The sequence below is a fragment of the Heloderma suspectum genome, chromosome 5 (genome assembly GCF_057233095.1).
Source record: "Heloderma suspectum isolate Gila_16-S chromosome 5, 16-S_ref, whole genome shotgun sequence".
NCBI classification, from domain to species: Eukaryota; Metazoa; Chordata; class Lepidosauria; order Squamata; family Helodermatidae; genus Heloderma; species Heloderma suspectum.
In genome coordinates this window covers 160290519-160317341 of record NC_139462.1, presented here as the reverse complement: position 1 = coordinate 160317341, position 26823 = coordinate 160290519, and the positions used below count along the sequence as shown (strand labels likewise).

The 26823-nt window shown below is 43.3% G+C and overlaps 1 protein-coding gene across 1 annotated transcript in view; it reads right to left on the bottom strand.

The window, feature by feature from the left end:
- The window catches only part of MYRIP (myosin VIIA and Rab interacting protein), a 278185-nt gene extending 272926 nt beyond the window's left edge, over window positions 1-5259 (bottom strand). The window contains exon 1 of the mRNA XM_084858044.1: window positions 4695-5259. The gene's annotated coding sequence lies outside the window, so the exon portion shown is untranslated. The remainder of the gene's footprint in view (window positions 1-4694) is intronic.
- Window positions 5260-26823: the final 21564 nt, after the last annotated feature.

The window sequence follows — 26823 nt, the reverse complement described above, 5'->3', positions numbered from 1 at the left end:
TTGATCCCTTGAAACAAATATTTTTTATTAACACAAGGACTTATCTTCTACCTTTGCATTGGGCATCTGGGTGGTCAAAATCAATCTGTGCACCTTTCTCAAAGTCTATACTTTGAACCCTAAAGTTTCCCTCTCCATCCCCCCATCCCCCAGATCCTCAGAGCATCAGAGGTACTAAACCTGTTAGCTTTGGCTTGCAACTACCAGCTACTCATGTGATTGTACTTACATTTTTTTTCTATTGGCAGCAATTCCAGAATTATATTTTCACTAAGACGATTTCTTTGAACAGTGATATATTAAGCATACACCACTTTTCTTCAGCTTCAGCCATGCATGTCTGTTCTGTCTTTTTTATTCATTGTAAATAAAACAACTGTCTTATTTGTTCAGCATACATTGTTAGGTTGTGGAAACCGCTTCCTTAGCCATACGTGTACAAAATGAGACCCTTAACCATTTTATTGCCAGAGCAGCTCAGAGTCAATTCTTCTTTGTAAGAAACAATAACTTATTGAAGGGTTATAAGAGAAAAAATATACATAAACTGGTGAGAAATGTTTTTCCCCCTTCATCCACTTTTTGCCATGTTTATTTTATTTATTAATCAGATTTGTATACTACTTTTCACAAAGTTTCAAAGCAGTGATCATACAATGTCATGCCATCAAAAGAATAATAAAACATAACAATACAACTACACAACCATAAAAATGCTAATCAGCTGTAAAACTGCATACACTGCTGTACGCAGTTTACACATTCTTGTGAACTGTCTTATTTCAAAGCAATCCAGTATGATATGGAAGCCAATGAATCAACAATAACAGTCTGTAACCTTTAAAAATTATTTCTAATATCGTTCCCATCATTGCATAAAAGAAAACCTCTACTGCGGCATCTCAGAGACCAACTGGTCTATGACAAGCCTGCACAATACGTGTAATGTATGTACTAAAACCATCAAAATTTAATGCTGTATTCTCCTTGAGTTTCAATTTTATGCACATTTACCTGAGAATAAGCTCCATTTAACACAGTAGAACATCCATTTGAGTGAATGGGCATAGGATTAATCTGGGTTTGGTTTGGTTTTTTAAATGAAGATGTCCGTAATGTTTAGATTTGTGCATCATCAGTAAGAACCTATTGAAAAGACAAATATCTGGAGTGCCTGGCCTTTGCCAACAGAAAGATTACCTGCATGTGGCGATTTGCTCCCCTGTGTGTGGGGACACTGCTCCCCACTGTTGGGATAAAAGAGAGTTACAACAATGCAGTTCAGCATTCACATATGACAAATGTGGGGAAAGACATGGGAGACCGTTACCATAGCCATACTTTGCAGGAAGTGTTTCATTTTTCCTTGCTTATCTGTGTAGGGTGCTCTATATTAACATCTTCACTTGTTGGAGTGAACTGGGGTTTGCTGTTGGGTGTTTGTGTCTGGGGTCCCAAGGTGAAATACATGTTAGGGTTCTAGGAAGAGAAGTGTTAGCAATGTGCTCAAGTTTCTAGGAGCTTTCTGGGGACAGGATGTTTGCGCAAAGTGCTCCCTTGTCATGCAAAGTGCCCCTTCCTCATAGTTTCCCCATCATCAGAGCTCCCCCTTGTAAAATCAAAGTGTGCATAGCACAGGGCCAGAGAGAGAGCTATGTTCAGATGTAGAGATGTTCAGGGTCTGCTCCAGTTGGATCCCCCCCCACCCACACATGGCTAATTGACATCAACTTCCCTATGGGAAAGAAGTGAGGGAGACAGGAGCAGGCAAAGGGAGAATCAGGGCCTACTCCAGTTGGACCCTCTTTGCCAAGAGATGGAGGGAAAACAGAGCCATTCCACCAGCCCTACCGAATGTTTACCTATTTTTCTTCTTCCCATTCCATCCCCCTTTTCCCTTTAGACTGTAAGCCTGCATGCAGGGAATTTTTTTACTGATTGATTGTAAGCCACTCCAGGAGCCTCTGTTGGATGTGGCTAGGGATAAAAAAGTACTTTTCATAAATAAATAATATAGACCTATGCTGCACACTCTATCAATGGAGATGTGTGTCCTGCAATTGGGTGCTGCGTAGCACCATATCCTATGCTCTCATAGCAGCATGGGTGGGGTGGTCATCAATGTAGGTGCCGATATTTTTACATTTTCCTCTCCCACTGAAGTCAATGGAAAGGAAATTACACAAGTCCTGGTGCAAGGAAAGCTGTACCACCAAAGGGTATGTGGCTCTGGCCTGGAAAAGAATGCTCCTCCCCTGTGCCACACACAACCTGCCCACAAATTTGCCCCATTTTAGCTGTTCCAATGGAGTATCTTTGCCAGCTGAGTGTTCTACTGGCATATCTAAAGTGTTTCACCAGCATATCTATCATAAAGACTGCATATCTTGTATTCCGCCGGCACAGCAGGCCTTCCACCAAAGCCCCTCAGGCCATGGAACTTAAGTACAGGATTATGCCACGAATAAGGAATAATTAGCAAACTTCATTTGTTGACAATAAATTGAAGTCCAAATCTTACTGGGTGCAAAACCTAAATTGTCTTCCCAATACTTAAAGGAGCATTTGGAAAGAGATGGTAGTGATCGGAAATGTGGCAATCATTGGGCACAATCCAGCCGAAGTAAGCAGTTTTAAGTTCCTACAGTGTCAATGAGAGTTAAGCGTGTGCCTAAATCTCTCCTGTTGAAATTATTGGGCCTTTAAAGTGCTTGACTTCCTCTGAATCTCAGTCTTTCACCCATATTTCTGTTGAAACAAAGGGTTCTTGGACAAACTCAATATCCAATATCGAAAGGGAAAGATAAATGAGCTTTTAAAATCAATATACAGCATATTCATCAGTAATTCCCTTAGGCATGGTTATGTTCCCTGGGATATACTTAAAAGCACAGCTGCATTTTAAAGCATTTTGCTTTATTTGGTGTTCCAATTTGGTTACAGTAATTTAAAAATATGCACCTCAGCATAAAAGTGTTCTCTTTAATTAATTTGCCTAACAAAGTTAACTTCTACCAGATGATATTTTCTTCCATAATTACAATGTGCTGTCCTTAAGTTAATGTTACAGAAACACATGCTTTTGAAGGGTGCTGCTGCATACACTAGCAGACAGAATGCAGTGAGACAATATCGGTCACATATATAATATTTTGCATTAGATTTATCAATATATATAGGAAGTTAGCGAAAGCAAAATGGATGCAATTTGTTTGTGCCCAGATAATGACGTTTTCTAATAAGAAATAATAGATGCAATTTATTTGTGCCCAGATGATGTTTTTTAAATAAATCTGCCAAGCTATTCAAGCAGCTGGCCACTAATCCAAACTAAATAAATCTGATTAGTGCTTAAATGCATATAAATCAAATTAGTGCCAAGGGATGGTTACTTCAAGCAGGACTTCTTTTTTTACAAATAAAAACGCAGGACGTAGGTGTGTTGGAATTGTAATTTCATTGTCTGTCATAAAACTACCTTCTTTTTACTTACATCAAATACCAACATACAACCAACTTTACTATGCCCTCAGGAGTATTTGATCTTTGGCACAGATCAAGTGACATTCACACGTGTGCACATGCACACACCTTGGAATTAATCCATGACCATGGGGAAAGGCAGGAATAAGGACAAATAGATACAATAACTAGCAATACAATAACTTACCTAAAATAATGGATTGTCACCTTGACCTTTAGGCTAACAGAGGTACTAGTTGAAGGCTACAATCCTATGCACATACTTACCACAGAGTAACCCCTGTGGATCTCAATGGGACCTACTTCCAACTAAACATGCATAACACTGGACTGCACAACTTTAAACCAATCCCAACCCCTTGTCTTTTTAAACCTTTCATCATCCTTTCTTGCTCCATCTCTTTCTATCTCACCTAAAAATCTACACCCTCCATAAGACTAACTCCTCAATTCTGTTTCGGTGTCATTCAGCACCTGGCATGGGCTTTACCTGCAAAGTCAGTTTAGGGGAAGCATACATGCCACACTGAAGCCAAATTCCACGGGCATTTGGGAGAAGATGATCTGTGCGGTAGATTATATCATAGATACTATCCCACCCCAATTTTCCTCTAGTCACCCTGGTACCTAATTTCACGCCAAAGCCAGCACGGTCTGCTCTGCATGAGCCAGCTCTAAAACCTGGAACAAGGTGGAGCTGCTCAGAGCTCTGAAAGACACATTTCAGCAGCGTCCAGGTGAGCAATTGCATCAGCACCACCATCCATTCCAGATACACACATTTCGCTTTCCCCTGCAGCGGCGGCGGCGGCGGCAGCAGCAGCAGCAGCAGGCGGCACTGCAATAAAGGAGACTAGCAAGCAGGCAAAGAGGTGGTGGACAATTGTCAGTCCTCGCACTCCGCCTCGTAGCGAAAGAGAGATGCACCAAAATGGAAGCTGGCGTGCAACTTCGCGGATCAATTCTGCCCACCGCCCCCCACCCCACCGCCTCAGCCCCCGGGGGCAGGTTTCTTCGGCCCATGCTCCAGGGGCTGAGGAGAAACGCTGGGTCAACAAGTCCTTTCAGATCTCCTCCACATCACCCCACCCCACCTCCCCCAGCATGGTCAAGTAGAGGTGGGACACCTTGGGCCGCTTGTTGTTATCAGGCACCCAAACTCGCACGGCGGGGGGGGGGAGCGGGGGAAGGAGGGGAAGAAGAAGGCGCACCTCTAGCCTTTGCAGCTGCGTGCCCCGGTATCTCCCGGAGCCCAAACCGCAGAGGAGGTGGAGTGTCCAGATGGAAGAGTATGTCCAGAGCACAGCAAGTGTCCCGAGAGGAGACCAGCCAGGCAAGAGCGCGCGTCGCGCCTTCTTTGGCACTAGCCCTGGCAGCTGCCAAGACGAAGAGGGCAGCCGCGCCAACCTTCCTTAGCTCGAGTCAGGGTCCTCCTTCTTAGCAAGCCCTGACAGGCTGCCACAGCTGAGCGAAGGGAGAATGGTGGCGGCGGCGACAGAGGAGTCGGTAATGCCCAGGCGGAGGCTGCCCCGCCACCCCTTTCCGCACTCGGCGCCCTCTCCTTGCTGCTGCCTCCTGCTGCTGACAACCAGGCTGGGACGCCAGCCGGCCAATCAGAATAAAGCGGCGGCTCCTGAGGGAGGGGTGGTGGATGGAGAACGAGGAACTAGCCACAGAGCGCGCGCGCGAGCGAGCGAGCGAGCGAGGACGCGCGTGCTCTCCCGATTTCTCCAGCGAGCCGCGAGGCGAGGGTCTCGTCGCGCAGCTGCTCCGAAACGGCTAGGAGGGGGGAATCGGCGCGCACGCGCGGACGGCCGTTCGCGCGCGCCAGAAATGCCCGGCCGTGGGGCGCGCACGCCCCCCCCCCCGCCTTTCCTGATGGCGCACACGTTGCAGCAACTGCCAGCCCAGTATGAGGAGGAGGAGAAGAAAAAGCTTAGTTTAGGAGCCGTGGGTAGAGATTCGGCTGCTGTCCTTCAGGAGAAAAGAGCTGCCTGTGTCCTTAACCGGGGGGGGGGGGGGAGAGAAGGAAGTGGGTGGGGCTTACGTTAAACCAGAGGTTTACCTCGAACTGAACACTAGAAACAAGTTTGGATGTTCTGGAATGTGGGAAGTTATAACAAGGAGGAGAGAGTGCCACTGAACATGAGCAGTGGTTAATCACCACTGATTAACCACAGGCTGCCCTCGCACATTTGGGATTCGGAAAGGAGCTTCCATTGCAAAGGAACGGAAGTGTCTTCATGCAGGCCTGAGTCCTTGCATCTCGAGTTTAGAAACGGAGCAATGGGAAGGGATGGCCTCTCAGTATCCACAGTGGGGAGAAAGTGGGTAGGGAGACATTTTGTCTCCCTCTCTCATAATATGAGAATCCGGGGTCATCCCATGAAGCTGATTGGCGGGCGATTCAGGACAGATAAAAGGAAGGCCTCCTTCACACAGCGCACAGTTAAACAATGGAATTTGCTACCACAAGATGTAGTGATGGCCTCCAATTTGGATGGCTTTAAAATGGGGTTAGACAAATTCCTGGAAGAGGAGGCGGCCGATAACTACTAGTTCTGATCGGGGTTGGCCCAAGACATTTTGCTGCCTGAGGCAAAGAACAATGTGGCGCACCTCCCATTTCATGTACAAAAGCCAACTAGACGGGCAGTTAAATCTTTCTTCCACACTGGTGATGGAACAGCATCCTCCCCCCCACGCACACACACCCCTGAGGGCATCAGACTACCTTAGAGACTGCAGGGCAGGGCATGTGGCATACAAGCTCTCTCCTATACTTTGCTGCCATTTCCCAGCATCTGCTGCCTGAGGTGGCTGCCTCACTCTGCCTAATTATAGGGCCAGCCCTGGCCCTAATGGCTATAGGCTACCTCCAGTGTATACTAATCAGTGTATACTAATATAGGTCATACCTGAATGGTTTAGTGGTTTTCCCTACGTTCTTCAATTTAAGGTGAAATTTTGCAATAAGAAGCTCATGATCTGAGCCACAGTCAGCTCCAAGTCTTGTTTTTACTGACTGTAAAAGATGACTTTTCCAACTTTGGCTGCAAAGTACATAATCAATCTGATTTTGATATTGACCATCTGGTGATGTCCATGTGTAGAGTTGCCTCTTGTGCTGCTGCAAAAGAATGTTTGCTATGATCAGCGTGTTCTCTTGGCAAAACTCTATTAGCCTTTGTTCTGCTTCATTTTGTACACCAAGGCCATGATTGCCTGTTATCCTGGTGATTTCTTGACTTCCTACTTTAGCATTCCAATCCCCTATGATGAAGAGGACATCTTTTTTTGGTGTTAGTTCTAGAAGGTGTTGTAGGTCTTCATAGAACCGATCAACCTCAGCTTCTTCGGCCTCAATGATTAGGGCGTAGACTTGAATTACTGTGATGTTGAATGGTTTGCCTTGGATTCGTACTGAGATCATTCTATCATTTTTGAGATTGTACCCCAGTACTGCTTTTCCCACCCTTTTGTTATGAGTGCTACTCCATTTCTTCTAAGGGATTTTTGCCCACAGTAGTAGATATGATGGTCACCTGAATTAAATTCGCCCATGCTTGTCCATTTTAGTTGGCTGATTCCCAAGATGTCGATGTTCAATCTTGCCATCTCATGTTTGACCACCTCCAGCTTACCTTGATTCATTGATCTTACATTCCAGGTTCCTAAACAATATTGTTCTTTACAGCATCGGACCTTCATTTCACCACCAGACACATCCACAGCTGAGTGTCCTTTCAGCTTCGGCCTAGCCGCTTCGCTCTTTCTGGCGCTACTTGGAAATTCCCTCTGCTCTTCCCCAGTAGTATATTGGACGCATGACATCTAGCTCTGTGCAAATACCAGGTTTTTTTTACCAGCAAATGGCATTGCAAACTGGCCACAGCAACCAAGTAGCAGCTACAACCAAACTGCTATTGCCTTTATTAAAAACTTGCAAAATGTTCAGTGGGATGGTATATGGAGAGCTTTGCTCCCTCCTTTTCCTGTCCCATTGTCAGTTATAGAGGTCACTGCTGAAAGAGTAGCAGTAAAAATCATCCTGGTTAATGATATCTGCCAGTAATTTGTCCCATGGTGGCAGTAGCAGAGGCCTTACCGGTAGGGGAGCTTTTCCCTCCACTCCACCACAGCTTGACAACTCGGTGACTGCTAGCATTTTGCACCCATTCGCATTTTGCTATCTGAAACCAGAAATTGGAGGCCTCACTAATCCTTTACAGAAGCTTCAGACTGAAATACACAGAAGAAAGAGATGCCACATCTTCCCCGCAGTTTCAGATATAGGCTCGGATCCTAAGTTGCTCCTCTGTTCATGGGGGTGGGGTGGGGATTTGTTCCAATTCTCCATATGCATCCCCCTATGCACCATATCCCACATTATTCCCAAGTATTCCCAAACCCCCAAGATCGCCTTTTTGAGGGACATAATGCTACAGAGGGAATGGGGAGGCAGGAAAACTCCATTCTGTGAATGAGAACTCTATTCTGAAAAGAAAGTTAGAACCTAGCCATTAATTTTTCCAAAGATTCAACCTCCTACTTTCCTGTAGTTTAAACCCACTGTTGCTCGTTTTTATTAGATGTCCTTGTTTTGATGTCCTTTCAAATACGTGATGTGATAACTCAAAACTTTTCCCCTCTGTTCTTCTTTTCTTTAGCCTAACTTATTAAAATGAATAGCCTTCTAGACCTCTTAGCACCTTCTTAGTTCTCCTCAGAATTCTTTCCCAGTTGGTTGACATAGTGGTCTGCAGATCCATCTAGAAATGAGGGCAGTACTAGTAATACTGTTCACTCGTAATGTGTGAACAGCCACCAGAGCGGCTGGGAACTTCAATGTAAAGTTTCTCTAAGTTGATCTTTGATGTGCTCTATTTATAAAATGGGTTGGTAATAAATGGTAGCACCACCAAGTGGCATTACTATGATGTAAACAGCAAAGGTCAACTAATTTGCTTACAACAGCCATACCTATAAATATTTAAAGGGCTTAAAATATTTAATGTGCTGTCCTAAAAATACAAACACTATTTACAGGCTTCGACTATACTCTAGAGACCTAAAGTTAGATTTCCACTTAATTCAATTTTTCTATAAATACCTGCTTCTGATCACTATGTAGACTAGGATGGTAAAACACTTGGTTGATAGATAGATGTGATTCTTCTGTAGTGAAGGTCTCCTAAGAGCCATGCTGAATCAGACCAAGGAAGAATTCAGCCTCCTGACTCTGATAGGGTGCAGCCACATGCCTCTGGGAAGCCCACAAGCTGGGCCTGATGGCTAAAGCCCTCCATTGTTTACCCACTCTAGGAACTGTTATGAATGATTTCTGAATGGTACTTCTGAACATGGAGGTCCCATTTAGTTATCCTCCATGCATTTGCCTAATCTCCTTTAAAAGCTGTGTAAATCAACAGTCATCACCATATCTTGTGGTAGCAAATTCCATAAATTAATTATTGTATGTATGTATTTGCTTCCTTGCTTGCTTAATGTATTTACGTATATAGCCACCCCATAGCACATGTTCTCTGGGCCCCCCACAAAACAAATACGTTAAAATACAATATAAAACAATTAAAACGACAACACAGGTTTTAAGATGAGAGGCCCAGACTACAAAACATACATGATTTAAAAGGCCTGGATGAATAAAAAGATCTTCACCTGGCACTAAAAAGGCCATAATAATGGCATCAGGCAAACATCTCTGAGAAGGCAATTCCATAATTAGGAACCCACTACCAAAAAGGCCCTCTCTCTAGTGCAGGTGTGGTTACCCACCTCATTTCGTTTGATGAGGGCACTTGGAGCAGGACCCCTGAAGGTGATCTTTAGGTTAAGATAGGAGCATATGGGAGTCTTTCAGACCTTTCAAGTACTACTTTCAGGTTTGAAGCAGTACTTTCTTCTATCTGACCAGAATCTAGTGCCAGTTAATGTTATTGTGTGATACTGAGTGCTAAAAACAGGAAGAAAACATTCTTGCTATTCACTTTCTCCACACCATTCAAACCTCTCTCATCCCCTGCCACCCCCATCATATATTCTTTCTTACTAAAATGCCCCAAATGTATTAGGGAAGATGTTCCAGCAGCCCCTTGATCATTTTGGTTTACTTAGTATTTATTAAGTATATTTATATGCTACCTTTCTGCCAAAGCACTCCAGGTGGTTTGCAATGATTACAAGGTGGCTTACAATCTCATAGATATGATATAGAAAGGAATCATGATGAGAGAGAGAAAATTCAGGTGCCAACTCTCATATTATTATATAATGAAGTTACATAATGACCAGATGGAATGGTTGCTACAGGAGATGGGGAGGAGCCAAATGGCAGCTGGTCCCAGCTAACCTGATGGAGAGGACCTTGCTGTCTCACCTTTCCTTCAGATGCAATCTGAATGGCTGATGGTGGAATGGCTGCTAATGGAGGCAGAACTGGGAGGGAAAGAGCCAAATGTTAGCTGGGTGCAGACAAATCAGTAGAGGATGCCTGCCTTTCTCAATATGTTTGTCCTTTATTGCACCTTTTTCCTGTTCTACAACATCCTTTTCAGATGAGGCCACTACAACTGAACACTGTATTCCAAATGTAACTGCACCATTAATTTATATAAAGGTATCCCAGCAGTTTTATTTTCAGTTCCTTCCCTAATGAGGGATGAAAGCTAGGATGGAATTTGCCTTTTTCACTGCCACTGCAAACTAAGCTGACATTTTCAGTGAGCTGTCTGTCACACCCCCAAGATCTCTGTCCTAGTTAGTCAGTGTTCAGACCCTATCTCCTTTGCCATTTGGGTGCTGATTCACCTTGTTTAAAGAGATGCTTTCTCTCACCACCCTGAATGATTTGGTATCCACCATAAACTTGGTAACATCACTGCTCACCTCAGAACTCAAGCCCCAGTACATACTTTGTTCCTTAACTAGCTACAAATCTATAAGAAAACCTACCACTACAGCACCCCTATCTATATATTTTAACATAAGAGCTCTGCTGGATCAGAGCAGCAGATGTAGTCCAACATCCAGTTTCCCATAGTAGCCATCAACATCCCTATGGGAAGACCACAGCTTTCTCCCATTGTTGTTTCCCAGTGCCTGCACCTGGAAGCAGCATATAGAAGCCACTGATAGCCTTATCCTCCATTAATGACTAGTAGCCATTGATGGGAGTGGGGGTGCCAAACAAAATTGGAGAACATCCAAAATAACCCAATGGAATGAAGAGACAAAGTCAGGTTCAGTCAATCATGGGGGTAAAAGAAACCATCATGACTTCTCTCCCCACCCCCATGCCCCTGAGCGTCCCACACACGTGCCCATCGTTTGCATAATTACCTGAGCTGCAGCACGGGTTGGTGTGTCATCTGAACTTGGCGCGCAGCATGGCGGGGGTGGCTTTGCACCCACCCTACAACCCACAATTTGTAGTAGGGGTTGTAGGGTGGGTACGAAGCTACCCACACTGTGCGACGCGCCAAGTTCGGATGACACACCAATCCATGCTCCAGTGCGGGTAATTACATAAATGATGGGTGCGGATGCAGCACACACAGGGGCAGGGGGAGAAACCACCATGGCTTCTTTTACCCCTACAATCGTCTCAACACCCTCAAAGTCTTCGGATGCTGAAAAAATATATAGTTATTTTCCTTGAAGTAACCCACTGCGTTTCGGCTCTGTATAATATATATATAGGCCTCCTTCAGGGGTCAATATTTCTAAAAATGCCTGCAGAAATATCTGAAAGTATTTCAGAGATCTCTGCAGACATTTTAGAGCAGTATTTCAGAGATCTCAGCAGGCATTTTTAGAAATCTTGACCTCTGAAAAAGACCGATATATATTCTACAGGGCCAAAATGCATTGGGCTACTTCAAGGAATAAAAAAAGATATATATTTTCAACATCCTGAGTCTTCTTTCCATTTAGTAGCATTATCCTCCATTCATTTGTATAATCCCCTTTTAAAGTCAGTGGCCAGCACCACACCTTCATTCCATGAGAGTGTTTGCTGGCACTCTCAAGGAATTCTAAAGAATTCTAGAAGATTGCTACAGCGAGCAAGACTTCACTTCACAAAAGCCAGGGGCCAAGAAACTATGGCTGGACTTACCAGCAGAGAGGAGAGTAATATGCAATAAGAAAATATGAGAGATATGCTTTGAAGAATGTCATCCAGTTGGAGTTTTGGACTTACCACTCTTTAATTGTTGCTGTTACTGTTTAATTGATTCAACCCTGGAATCAGCACACAAAAAAAAGGTTCTTATTAGGTGAGGATATAAGAATATCTTATTTCCATATGTAGTAGAAGAGACTCCTGAGAGACAGAAACAAAGGAACAGAAATGGCAGGCAAAAAAATCTCATAGTTCTTGTCTCCCCAAAATGAAGATGGAGTAATGAATGAGTCACTGACAAATTCGGCATTAGATTGGACTTTGGACCATGTAGGTGCTACATATGGGAATAAAACAGAAGGTGGGGCAACAGATTTGGCATCAGAGTTGGCTTTTGCTGAAAGTTTAAGTCAGCTAGGAGAATGGGAGAGACAAAATTCTTTCGATGAATCAATACAAAAGCAGGGAAAGGAGCTAGCACCATGCCCTCCTCCAGCAGATCCCCATAGTTCAGAGAGAGGCATGTGTGAAGTGAAGCTGAATAATTAATAAAAATTGAAAAAATTGATTAATGTTATGCTCTGGGAAATGAAGATGGCGGACATGGCTGGAGGCTTAGCAGCAGACACTTCACTTGGAGCAGCCAGGGGTGGCATGTCGGTTGGGGCCCAGAAGGCACCTTGCCCAGAACCCCCTCAAATCTGGCACAGCCATTGTCCTTGCTTCCTTGGCATGCTCCAGAACATTAACACTAGGGGTGTCATACCTCTTTTAGCCTGAGGACTGAATCAACTCTCAGAGGGCCACATTCCACTTTTTGAAGGCAAAAGGGGCAAGGCCAAAATATCGAAAGTGGCAGGTTGTTCCGGCTTAAAGCTCTTACTGCCGGTAACTAAGCCTTAGGAGAGGCATTTCGACCAGTTAGAATGGGGAGGGGGGAGAAAGAAACTGCCAAAGCTGGGAAATCACCAAATGACTGGCAGTTGGGGATGGGGCTAGGGGAAGGGGGCATGGTCTTCTGGGGAAACCGAAAGCATCGGATTGGGACCTGAGGGGGACCGGATTTGGCCAGTGGGCCTGAGGTTTGACACCCCTGATTTGCAGAATGCTAGTCCTCTTCCACCATTTTCCTCCTCAATACCCAACTTTCCATTGAAGCCTTTGTCTTAACCCCTTAATCCTCATCTCTAGAGGAAACAAGGCCTAGGTATACATCACTGCTTTTGCTCACATTATTACCCTTCCTCTCCCTGCCTGTTACCATGGTCAACATTTAGAATGGAACGTCCTCAGGGCAAGAGCCTATCTTGTTGATTATGTAATTTGACAAAGTGCCATGTACACTGATGGGGCCATATGAACAATCAGTCATTTAAAAAAAATGGTACACATGGGAGGTAGAACACTCTATGGGAGTCAGAGTTTCACAGTCAACTTTCTAACTTTTCTCAGGGCAGTGTAAATTTTATTAAAAAGAAACCTGCAAGAGCTCAAATGTGCCTAGAAGGTATATCCTCATTTGTCCCAGGACTCAACACAAGCACAATTTCCAGGGCTTAATTTTCTGGCTTTCCTGGCACAATGTAAAGTTTACTCAGGATTATTCTTGGCAACATCACTGGTATTGATGTGGATAAACATTACTGAGTAATTGGGCACTGAGACCCGTCTTTGGGAGGGAATTGCCAAAGGTCACCATAATGTATACTGAGAACACCATGCTCTGATAATGAATTTGTGGCATGGCTAGTAATTTCAAATAGCAGTGAGTCATGCTATAATTCAAAGCCAATGGTGCCATGGCCAGATTTTACTGCATAAGGTTAGCTTCTTTTTCAGAAAAGTTTTTGAAAACATTCATGTTACTTTATATTGAGTTGCATCCAGATTTAGTCATACTTAGAGTAAACCCATTGAAATCCATGGGAATTAAGTTAGTAATAACATAAATCCCATTTATTGCAGTGGTTCCATTGTAAGTTGGACTAAGTCTGGATCCAGCCCACTATGTTGTTAGTTCCAGCAGACTAGCATACAAATTTCAGAAGAGCCCTGCTAGATTAGACCAAAAGTCCCTCTAGTCCAGTATCCTGTTTGCCACAGTGGCCGGCCAGATGCTTTCAGAAGCCCACAAGAAGACATGGAAGCAGTAACCTTCCTCTCTTGTCTGGTATACTGCCTCTGAATGTGGAGGTTCCATTTAGCTATCATGGCTAATAACTTTTGATAGATATCCCTCCATAAATTTTAGTGCCATCTAAGCTAGTGGCCATCACCGTGCCTTCATAGAATAGTAGGGTTGGAAGGGGTCTATAGGACCATTGAGTCCAACCCCCACCTTGTGGCAATACATGCTGTAAGTTAACGATGCATTGTGTGTAAGACACAATGCAACATCTAATCAGTTAGATGGGCCTTCCCCTACCTTGTGCCCTCCAGATGTGTTGGACTATAACTCCCATTGTTAGGGATAATGGTTTTAGTTCAACACATCTGGAGGGCATGGGGTTGAGGAAGGCTGAATTAGATTATTTGATTAAAATTGGGCATATATGTATGGACATGCACATACACACACACCATTTGTAATGCAAGCACTTATAAAACTGTGGATAGCAAATGCCATCTTTAAAAAAGAGGTATTCCTCTTTCAGTCTCACACAGGAAGAATACCTCTTCTAAAATTATACTGACTACTATACATGTGTGCATAACCTAGAAACAAAGCCTGCTTCTTGCTTCAGAACCATTGGGTTGGATCCAGACTAAGTTAATTGTAATTAGCTCCCATTGAAATCAATGTGAAAAGTTAGTCACGGCTTACGTGCAATCCCAGTGATTTCAATGACAACTAAATGCAACTAACTTAATCTGGATCCAGCCCATCGTGTTTTCCCAATTGTAAATTTAATCAGTTAGCTAATTAATCCACTAAAACCTCATAGGGTTAATTAACTAAGAACTCTTTAATCAGGTGACAACCCTAGTTGTGTGAAATAGTAATTCCTTTGTCTGTTTTAAACTTCCTAATGGTCAAATTTGTTGGGTTACCCCAAATTCTAGTTTTAGGAGAAAACTTTATCTACTTGCCTTATGCCTTTTACAATTTCATGTTCTTCCTCACATCACGGTCCTGTACATGTCTGCTCAGAAGTAAGCCCCGCTGAGTTCAATGAGACTATCTCCAAGGTTAGTGTAGGATTATATTAGTCTCTTTTTCTAAACAATGTGGCTCCAAACGTTATGATTTATGGAAGGTACTCCAATCCCTTTATGATTTTGTTGTTACTTTTCTGTCCCTTCCATCTAGTACTGTGATATATTTTGGGGGATGGGGCTACCAGTCAGTTGATGTTTTCAGTGAGCTGTCCCTCATGACCTCAAGATCTCTCTCCTAGGTAGTCACACCCAATTTCAGCTCACCATGTATTGTATGAAATGATGAGGGAGAGGATGCCTCAGTGAAGCTGGGAAGCTGCCTTCTACACTGGCACAACGTTGGTCCATCTATCTCAGGACTGTCTGCACTGACTGGGAGCAGCTCTCCTATCTGGAGACATCAGGGACTGAACCTGGGATCTTCCACATGCAAAGGATGTGCTCTATGTATGAGCTATAGCCATTTTGATTAGCACTTACTTCCATTGAATCTTGTTTGCTGTTTTGTTGTCTACCAAGTCAAAGATACCCTTCTGGAGTTCTTTACAGTCTGCTTTGGATTTTACCATCCTGAATATTTTGATATTATCCACAAACCTGGATAATATCACTGTTCAACCATGACTAATTTATGAATAAGTTACAAGTTATACAGTACCCATCCCAGTACAGATGTTTTGTTTGTTTATTTCATTTCTATACCACCCAATAACCGAAGCTCTCTGGGCGATTCACAAAAATTAAAACGAACAAGCACACAGTAAAACAGTATAAAACATAAAAACATCATAACCACAATATAACAATACAACCAGAATAAAACCAGCATAAAACCTAGCAGCAATGCAAAGATTTAAAATACAGATTTAAAACAGCAAAGCTAAAAGTCTAGAAAGCTAAAATGCTAAAATGCCTGGGAAAATAAAAAGGTCTTCACCTGGCACCGGAAGGAATACAATGTAAGTGCCAGGCGAACCTCACTAGGGAGCTCATTCCACATACTAGGAGGAGGGCCACAGCAGAAAAGGCCCTCCTCCTAGTAGCCACCCTCCTCACTTCCTTTGGCAGGGTCTCACGGAGGAGGGCCGCTGAGGATGATCTTAAGGTCCAGGCAGGCAAATATGGGAGGAGACAATCCTTCAGATAACCTGGCCCCAAGCTGTTTAGGGCTTTGAATGTTATACAATTCAAATGTTATAAAAGCGGTTTTGTGGGATCGGTTCCAGCTTCTTCCTCCTGATGAAGTGGACAAGGTGCTTTCATCTGTAAGGCCGACCACCTGCTTACTTGATCCTTGCCCATCTTGGCTCATTATGAGCTGCAGAGAGAGACTGGGTGAAGGGATCAGGGCGGTGGTGAACGCCTCCCTTGAGGAGGGAGTGATGCCAACAGCCCTCAAGGAGGCAGTTATAAGACCACTCTTAAAGAAGCCCTCCTTGGATCCCCAAGTTCTGAACAACTTTCGCCCAGTCTCAAATCTGCCATTTTGGGGCAAGGTGATTGAGCGGGTGGTGGCGGTGCAGTTGAAGGCACACTTGGAAGAAACTGATTATCTAGACCCATTTCAGTCAGGCTTCAGGCCTGGGCATGGGACAGAAACGGCCTTGGTCGCCTTGGTGGATGATATGAGGAGGGCTCTGGATAGGGGTGAATGCTCCTTCCTTGTTTTCCTCGACCTCTCAGCGGCTTTTGATACCGTTGACCACGGTATCCTCCTGGACCGCCTGGAGGGGATGGGCATTGGAGACACTGTATTGCGGTGGTTCCAGTCCTTCCTTTCCGGCAGATACCAGAGGGTAGCACTGGGAGAGGAGGTTTCGGACCCGTGGGCACTTACTTGTGGGGTGCCACAGGGTTCCATCCTCTCCCCGGTGCTATTTAACATCTATGTGAAGCCACTGGGGGCTATCATCAGGAGGTTTGGGGTGCAGTGTCATCAATATGCGGATGACACGCAGCTCTACCTCTCATTCAAATCTTCACCAAGGTTGGCCGTAGAATCCCTGTCCAAATGTCTGGAGACGGTGAGTGGCTGGATGGGGAGGAATAAGCTGAAGCTGAACCCTGACAAGACCGAGGTACTTTTGGTAGGAGACAAGAGGAGGCTGGGGGATGTTGACCTGGTGTTGAATGGGGTACGGCTACCCTTGAAAGACCAGGTCCGCAGCCTGGGGGTCATTTTGGACTCCCAGCTGTCCATGGAGGCTCAGGTGTCAGCTGTGAGCCGGACAGCGCTGTATCAACTCCATCTGATACGGCGGCTGCGCCCCTTCCTTCCCGACCATCTGCTCCCATCGGTAGTACATGCCCTGGTCTCCTCTCGTTTAGACTACTGTAATGCGCTCTACGTGGGGTTACCCTTGAAGACGGTTCGGAAGCTGCAGCTGGTACAGAACGCGGCGGCTCGCCTGATTAAAGGCAGCCGCCGGCGAGATCACATCACTCCAGTGCTGAAGGAGTTGCACTGGTTACCAGTTGTTTTCCGGGCCAAATTCAAGGTGTTGGTTTTGACCTTTAAAACCCTATATGGTTCCGGCCCAGCCTATCTTAAGGAGCGCCTCCAGCAACACCAGACAGGCCGCTTAACAAGATCAGCCTCAGATGGCCTTCTCTCTGTCCCATCAGCCAGGACAGCTAGACTGGTGGGGACGAGGGAGAGGGCCTTCTCTGTGGTGGCCCCCACTCTGTGGAACTCCCTCCCTAGGGAACTCCGTCATGCCCCCTCTTTAATGAGCTTCCGTCGTGCATTAAAAACGTGGTTGTTCAGGCAGGCATTTGGGGTGGGTTAGGGTATTTAAAAAAAAAAATGGTAAAATTTTATTGTTTTAAATTGTTTTATGGGGGTTGTACATGGCCCAGAGTGGCTGGGTGACCAGTCAGATGGGCGATTAATAAATTTAATAAATAAATAAATACCAGCCCTTTGAATCGGGCCCGGAAATGGACTGGCAGCCAATGCAGCTGGAAAAGTACTGGCATAATATGACCTCGTTGGCCAGTCCCTGTTAACAATCTTGCTGCCCTATTTTGGACCAGCTGAAGTTTCTGGACCGTTTTCAAAGATGTTGGGAGGACCACACTGCTTCCTTCCCTTTCGTCTAGTTATTCCTTCCCTCTGTAAGAAGATATGTTGCTGGCTTATTTTCTTGTCGGATTTCCAAGTTATAGACTGGATATGTTTGTTTTAGAAAATATGGATAACTTATCACAAAAAGCACATCAGCCTTTTGTTAATTTGAAAAACCTAAGTTATATATGTACAATGCTAACTTTTTGTCGAGACTTATTATTTTTAAATTGCATCGTGAAAAATCTCCAGAGGCATCTTTTACTCATTAGTAGTCCTCTTACAAAAATGTAAACTTTTAGTTGGTGTAATTTTGTTAGGGAAAAGCTAGTCAGCTGTAGCATTTTTCACACAAAACAAAACTCAGTAACAAATAAGCCTGAAAAACTTGCAACATAGGCAAAATATAAAAATCAATTATTTGCCTCTATTAGAACAGCATTCAAAAACATCCTCCCAATTTGTCTGCTGGGGAAGAATTACCAGAGATCCAGCAAAAGGACCTACATTTCTGGCTGGTTCTTTATTGCTTTGGAATTAAAATGCTTTCAGTCCTAGTAAACATCTTGGGTTGGATCCAGATTTATGCTGGATCAACTGCACTGATGGAAGTGGACTTCCCTGAACCCTCCTTCCCATGGGAGCTCCTTCAGCCTCCTGAAAATGTTACTCAGAGTGAAGAGACCCTGCTGAATGGGATGTGGTGTGTGGGGAGGGGGATCCCCCAAAATTGGGCAGAGGCATCTACTCACAGAAGGTCCCTTCCACTTGCAGAAGGTAGATCCTGGATCCAACCCGTTATTTGAACTGAAAATAGGTCAGGGATCCAAAGAACCATGCAGCTAGTGCCACACCCAAGGTAGGGATGTCGGAGAATTTCTCCATGAATCTCTGGGAGGCCAAATGCCAACGCATTCGGCCCCCCAAAATTGGTGGGGAAATTCTCCGACACCCCCTGCCCCCCCCCCAGGATGGGACTTACCTCGTGCGAATGTCCCTCGCAGCGGCGGTGTGGCGGCGGTGCGGTGGTGGCGGCCGGTCTTCCAACCGGCTGCCACCGCCGCCATTTCCAAGTAAAGTAAAAAAAAAAGAAACGTGATAGGCTACATAAAGATTTACGTAGCCTATCACGGCTAGATTTTCAAAGTCAGCCGTGATAGGCTACGTAAATCTTTACGTAGCCTATCACGGCTGACTTTGAAAAAAAAAAAGTGCGTACGCAAATGGCGGCGCCCATGGGCACCGCCATTTGTGTTCCTTATTTGGGCATGGGTAGTCTACATAAAGATTTACGTAGACTACGGCGAAAATAAGGGCAACACAAATACCGTTGCCCTTATTTTCGCCGTAGTCTACGTAAATCTTTATGTAGACTACCCATGCCCAAATAAGGAACGCAAATGGCGGCACCCATGGGCGCTGCCATTTGCGTACGTGCTTCCCCCCCCCCAAAGTCAGCCGTGATAGGCTACGTAAAGATTTACGTAGCCTATCACGGCTGACTTTGAAAATCTAGCCGTGATAGGCTACGTAAATCTTTACGTAGCCTATCACTTTTTCTTTTCTTTTTTTACTTTACTTTTTTCTTTTGCGGCTGGAGAGGCGGGGTGCTTCCCCCCGGCCAGAATTTCAGCGGGGAGGGATGGGGTGCCTCCCCACCCACCAAGAATTTCGGGGAGAGAAACGGAGTGCCTCCCCCCCCCCCCCGAAAAAAGCTGCGGGACCAGGTAAGGGACTTTCGTCCATCCCTCCCAAGGTTGCTTTGGGCATATATTTCTCAAACAACAGTTCCTCATACAGATCTGGCAAATCTGCTTCACACACACCTGGAGTCTTTCAGAATCCAGCCATGACGACATTGTGTTGTTTGCTTTAGAATAAAAGCTACAATATAATAGATCAACCCATTGTATATAAGGCTACAAACTTTTATAGAGTTCCTCTTGCTTAGCAAAACAATAAGTAAGGAACAAAGTCTTCAGAATAAAATCTTAAACCAACTATTCAAGGTTTAATGTACATAGTCTTATTTCTATTATGAGAAATAAGTAATCAAGCCTGAAGCGGAGGGAGCATGGAAATCTTAGCTGGGGTGTGGGAGAGAAAGGGGCCTACCAATGTGTATGTCTTCCAATGTTTGACAAAGGGGAAACTGATAACATTTTATTACGTGAACAAGACAAATGAGTAATCCATTTCCATGGGTCTGGCTGTGAGACAGTACAATTTTTAAAAATATATATATTTTTAATGTTAACATTCAAAAATATGAATTTCCATACAACCCAAAATGTACATCTTCATAATTTTATTTTATCATTTTATTGTCATATATCTCATTTCTATTACAATGAAACTCTCAGGGTTTCAAATGCAATATGCACTAGTAAAGTTACTAGCTAGCATTAAATCTGTTTACTCTAAAATTAGTCCCACTAAAATTGACTGACATAAAATTGACTTCCTATTGAAGAGGAGTGCAGCCTTATTGTATGCTAGAAAACACAGACCAAAGCACCATCGCAAAATCAAAATGTCCATATTTCCCAATCTCATCCGGTAAGACTTAGATCTTTGTGCTTTCAGCACATACATGGAATCTTACTTATATAGGTATATTTCCAAGCCCTATTTGGACGTTCCAATTCCTCACACGATGAGAGTGGGAATAAGCCTGCCAGCTCCACCCCTTTTGCCAATCCTATCACCCTCCACATCTGCAGTGGTGAGCCTACTCTACTCATAAAGGTCTCAGTTTGGGCCCAAGCTCTCTGGTTTGGTGTCAGACTCTGCTTCAGATTTGGAGGCAGAGCTAGAAGAAGCCCAGCCAAGACAGGGAACGGGGGAGGAAATTCCCTGAGACTATCCAGCAGTAAGGGATTAATCTTTCCAGGGGCTTATCAAACAAGGAGGCCCAGGTTCAGAGACTCATCCCCGCTCTCCGGAAGAACTCGCCCTCTGTCAGAGGGGAAGGGAGCACCGGAACTGACAGATGCCAGAGTCTGGCACAGAGTTAAGTGGGTAGACTTGAGAGGAGGTGGCCTAACAGATTGGCTGCCCATCAGAAGTTGGGTCAGGAGGGCCCTCCCTGAAGGAGGAGGCCAGTAAAAGCCTGGGCATGGCAGGAAACCCTCCATTTGAGTTGACAGGCAACTGCCTTGCTTTGTTTAGCTAATTAGGCACACAATGCTACAGGTGTGAAGAGGTGAATAAAGGTTTTGTGGATTGCACACCAAGTCTCTGTTACCTCACTACTCAGTGGGAGGACTTCGCAGTCCCTGACAGAAGGCTCCCCACATGATCTTCCAGGGTTCTAAATTGCACAGCGAGTCAACACAACTGGAGCAGGTTCTGAGCCACACACAGTCACCCTCCAGCTTGTGGAGGGGGATGGGGACGGGGGGTGGGGGGTGATGGAAGGGGCAGAGCTAGCTGCTTTCCTGCTTTCCCTCTCATAATTCTAATCATGCAGAAAATGAGAATGCCCAAGTGGGGTTTCACGGAGTTGGTAAATCTGTATTTTGGAAGTATCACTTCACCCTAGGGATGGGTGAGAATCTTGTTTCACTTCAGTCTGGATAAGAATTTGCAAAGTGCCCCATATTTAGGACAAAAAGAACTTAAGATGTTAAAAAAATGAATGTGGGAGAACCTGACAGATTTGTCCATCCAGGCCCAGGGCTTTGAGTGTTTTGCTTTTAAAAGTCTGGGTTGGAATCCTTGTTTATCCAAACATGTCAGTGTTGAAGTAGGGTCACCAACTCTCTTTTTCTGACAGGATCCTTATCTTTAACCATCATATGTCAGGCTGGTATATCATGGTCCTCTCCATGCTGGGAATAGCTGCACCTATTGAATTTGGCTGCTGCACGTGGGAGTGAATTTTGTTTCAGTTCATTTTTGATAAGAATTTATCAACATTTGCAAAGGTCATATCTGAGAGAGAAAGAACTTGAGATTTTTAAAAAATGGCACGCGGGAGAAAGTTAAACTGACAGATTTGGCCTTCTCTACTCCACGCCACACACACTCACTTGACTAAGTGCTCCTGCATACAAAAAAATCCCAGGGAGGTTAGGAAAAAGTCTCTGTCCCTGGCATCTAGTTTTCTGTTTTTGCTGTGCAAAAGTATTCCCACCTGCACCCTGAAATGGTATGTGTACAGCCTAGACACAGGTTTGCCACCACAGCAAAAAAAAATAGGCCACTGTTAGATTACAACATTTTCCAAGTACCAAATGAACCAAGTTACTGTATAAATAAAATGTTCTTTAAAACCCTCTAAAAATGCGCCGTGCCTATCAACTGGATAAACTGTTGACATGAATGTATGCGCAAGTGGTGTATTTTCATCTGGAAGCAGCAAATACAATAGAATTTTAAAAACTGGATTCGTAAACACACACTTTGTTGCTTGCAGTAGAATCAGCTCAATTAAAAATCACTTGTAATTTCATGGTTCAAGCACATTTTCTACAATGATATTTTCACTGAAGAATAAACATACTAGTTTTCAATTCGGTGGCCATGTTCATATAGCTCCTTTCAATAATTTTACAAGCATTCATTATGCCTGATGTTGCTCATTAGAAAGCAAACAACTGTGATGAGAAATGGGGTGGACAATCATCTAACAAAAGTGTGAAGGTAACGAGTAAATGAACTGCCAGCATTGTGTAAATAATGAATCATTACATGCCAGATCACATAGAGAGTTAAGATAATAGTAAACAGGAATGACATGTTACCAGGAATGATAAATAGAAGGGAAACTATTAGGAATTCTGCAACAGACCACTAAATGAGATACAGCAAGCAGATGGGGCATGTTTGGAGAAGGGTCTTTGGTGGCAGCCCCCTAGTTATGGAATGCTCCCCCCAGGGAAATTTTTCTGCTGCCAACATTTTTTTCCTTCCTTCACGAGATTAAGACCTTTTTGTTCTCCTAGGCTTTTGAAATCTTTTAAAATCTTTATTTTAAAAGCCACCAACACAGAGCCAGAATTAATTCCTGTTTATTTTTTTGCTGGTTTTATCTCCTCATTTTTACTGCATTTTATCAGGTTAGTTTAATACTGTATTTTTTTTTATCATGCATGTGCATTTGCATGTATTTTTTACAGTGTTGGTTTTATTTTGTATTGTGTGTTTTTAAAGCTTTGTATTTCATTGTATTTTATTCTGTTTTAAAATTTTACAGTGCATGAATTTGTTTTGTATGCATCTTTAATAAAATAAAGAAATGTTTCCAAAGGCCATGAACTGCAAAATGAAATGGCAACTATCCCGATATTTGTTAGAAATATAACATGGAAAATATAAATTATAACATGGAAATATAACATGGAACATGTAGGCTATCCAAGATAAGGAGCGACCTTATGTGTGAAAAGAATGAATGAGGAGCTTGGCTACTTCAGGTTTGATTCTGATCAACAGAGAAGAACTAGTGGAGAATGTGATGATGGAAGGAAATACGGGAAAAGGATATCATGAATGGGGTGGAATCCAAGACCCTAGGAAAAGAAGGTACAGCAAAATAGCCATTTCATTTTAGAAAAGTGGATAATGACAAACTGAAAGTGCACAATCCAGCAAAAGTGCATTGGTTTGCGCATACATATTCATAACACTGGATTACTACAACATCAAATGATGGCCTGAAACTGTAAATGAGCCACACAGATATAATGCCACAGACAGAGCTTTCATATTGGCCCCTGTCACTTCAAATGCAATACTTTCATTGGAGTCATTTCATACATAAATGCCAGGCATCATGTGCTGCATAGTCATGTGATGTGTATACATGTGTGAACCAGCCCTAAGACCAATTAATTAATGAGATGTAAGCTAATCATGACCAAACCCCATTCCATTTATTTCAGTTAGGATGGCTGCAATTAATTTTTGTTGTATTTTGCCCAAGTCACTAAACAGAGTTCGATAGAAAAGTGAGGCTAAACAAAATAGGGGTTGGAAACAATTGGCAATTTTAAAAAAAATCATACCCATATAGAAAAAGTAAGAGAAGAATGGCAGAAAACATACGTGGCAGCACAATGCTATTAAGTATTAAGTCAGATGGGAAATCCCAGAATTACAAGTTAGTTTATAAAGTAATTCACAGAGAGCTGCTGTAGTCCCAGAAGAGTAGAGAAAAGTGATACAAGTATATCACTTGTAGAAGGATGAAGCATGGAATTACAGGCCTATATGTAGGAGTATAATACAAAAAGTAGGAAATCAACGTGTAAGCAATTAGAGGAAAATGGAACCATTCTTAGCAATCAGTGTAAGTTAAAGAGCAGGAAGTTGGAATGGAGAAAACCCTGGGTGGAGTACCTCAGGCCTGAAGGCCAAATCCTGCCCTCCACGGTTCCTAGAAGGCCCCATGCCTTCACCAGACCCCACCCCCTTTTCCCCAACCAACAATTATTTGGTGATTTTCTGGCTTTCGTGCAGATTCTTCCCCATCCTAAAAAGTGGAAATGCCTCTCCTAAGCCTGAGTTACTGGCAGGAAGAGCTTCAAGCTAAAACATGCTGGTGTTTTTGGTGTTTCGACACCACCTCTGCCTTTGGCTCCAACTACCACTGGAATGCAGCCCTGGAGAGCCAAAAAGGAATTTAGCCCTTGGGCTGAAAGAGATTGTGTACTCCTGGAATAAACCAAATTATTCTTTTCCAAATCTGCAATTCTGTGAAAAAGTGAAATTTTCTGAAAGAGCATGCTGATTTGGGTTAATTGTGAGACGAAGAAGGGGGGAAATGCAAATGCTGAGTTGTGTCATTAAAAAGTGAAGTATGATAATTTAATTAAAAACCAAGACAAAGAAAATAAGGAACAAGCCAAAAATTAATGGGAACAACCCATTAATTGCAAAGGGAGTTGAGTGGCTTATCATGGCTCTGGGCTTAACTTTTCCACTGGCTATTAATGAGGGGAAATGCTATTAACATTTTTAATTGTTTTTAATTGATGCAGGCCAGTCTGAAATTGTTTGGACTAAAGAATAGGGTATGAAAATGCAGATAATAAATAGAATGGATCAGCAGTACTTCTGACCTATACTGCAGTAGCCCAGATTGCTCTTCTCTCATTTAGAGGTTTGGAAAGCCTCTGAATGCTTGTTCTAAAAAGGAAGCAGTTGCACAATATTTTCCAGTAATGTTCAATTTCACAAAAAAGACCACTCACATTGTCAAGCTTCTGTCAATTCTACTTTGCTTCTGTGAGGAGAAAAATGTCCATGTCGACTGTTCCCATACCAAGGATTCTCTCTCTTGCTTATCTTTTAGTAATGCTCAGATAACCAGCCATACTGTACAAAACCTTCCACCCCACCCCACAAAATGAGAAAGTGATGCCATTAGGTGTGCTGGCAATATTGTTTGAAAGGTCGACTGCAGCAAGTCCCAGACACTTTAATTAGAATCAGTGCTCCATTGTGCTAGGCACTATGCAAACACTTGCAATTTTGCCTGTCCCCAAGAGCTTATGCCATGAACCACGCTAATCCCCTTGTCACATTTGTAGAATCAGTTCAACCCACTCTGTTCTAAAAAAAAAATTAAAAACCAAAACCGCCACCTACCCAGCAATAGGATGATATCAATGACAAATTGCATTTGTCGACAGATGCAAAAATAATATTGTCATTTAAAGAACTCAGATTCTTCAAGGATTGTCCTAGTTTGGTAGAACTGTCTTGTATATTAATATTTGCATTGGGCTCTTTATCTATTATTAATATTATACAAAGGGGTTTCAGTACTCAGTAGAGAACTATCCCCAAATTGCCAGAGGAGGCTTTAAAAAAAGACTGATTGCAGGAGAGGGGCACTTTTTTGAGGGGGTTGCAGTGTCGGGGAGGGAAAGGTTAGCTCTTCTTGTCCCAGCAGCCACCCCCCCATGCCCCCGACTCTAATTAAGCTTGAAAAAAGCCTCCATTGACATTAAGGAGAAGCAGATAAGGAATTATTTTTAGGCGGTCACAGTGTTGAGAAGGGGAGTTAGCCCTTCTCCCCCAGCAGCCCCCCTCCCCAAAATGCCCCCTTTCTGCAATTAGGTGTTTAAAAAGTCTCCATTGGCACCAAAGGAAGCTTTTAAAAAGTCTTCATGCAGGCCTCCTATCCCTAAGAAAAGCGTGGTAGAAGGAAGCTGGGAAAATAACCAAGATAAGAGTAACTGTGAGACATCTGCTCAAATGGCTGTTGCTAATGTTTAGTGGTACCAGGCCTATTTTATGGAATACTGATTATAGCAATAAAAAGCTTGCAAGTATAGCACAAATTGGGATAGGCCAAGATACGTGGTGTAGACTGCACAAGCTGTAAGTGTCCTTCACTAAAACAAATCACATTAAAATCAGCAGAGATATATCATACATAATGTAACTTGCTTCCAGGAAAGCCATTTCAAAAAAGTGGGAGAAGAAACCTTTTACCTACAATTTAGAGGCAGGAAAATCTGCTGCAAGGCCTTATGGAAAAACTGGGAGGGTTTTGAGGGTGGGGAGGGCTATCTGATTTTTAAAGATTTCAGAACTATAAAAATTACCATAGGTCCATAAATTAATCCAATGACAAATATTTGGTTATAGATGATTTGATACATTATTGCACTTTCAGATTCATGTGTTGGACTTTATATAGATTATTCCTATTCACCGTATTGATAGTTGTTGACTTAAGCATTGGGGGAAAAAAAACCTAATTCACACATTTATAATGAGAATAAAAATGTCCTAAAGATCTGTGTAACCAGGGCCTGGTGCAGGAGGGTGGGGGTAGGGGTGGGAACAGGTTTTAATAGATTTGAGCACAGAAATGTAATCCTAACAATATTCTTATGGGTGATCTCAAACATAATTAATAAGTAGGAAAAGCTGCCAAGCTTTATTATTATTCACGGAAAGTAAATGAAAGATATTCACATTCTCATAGACAGACATTGAGAAAATGTTT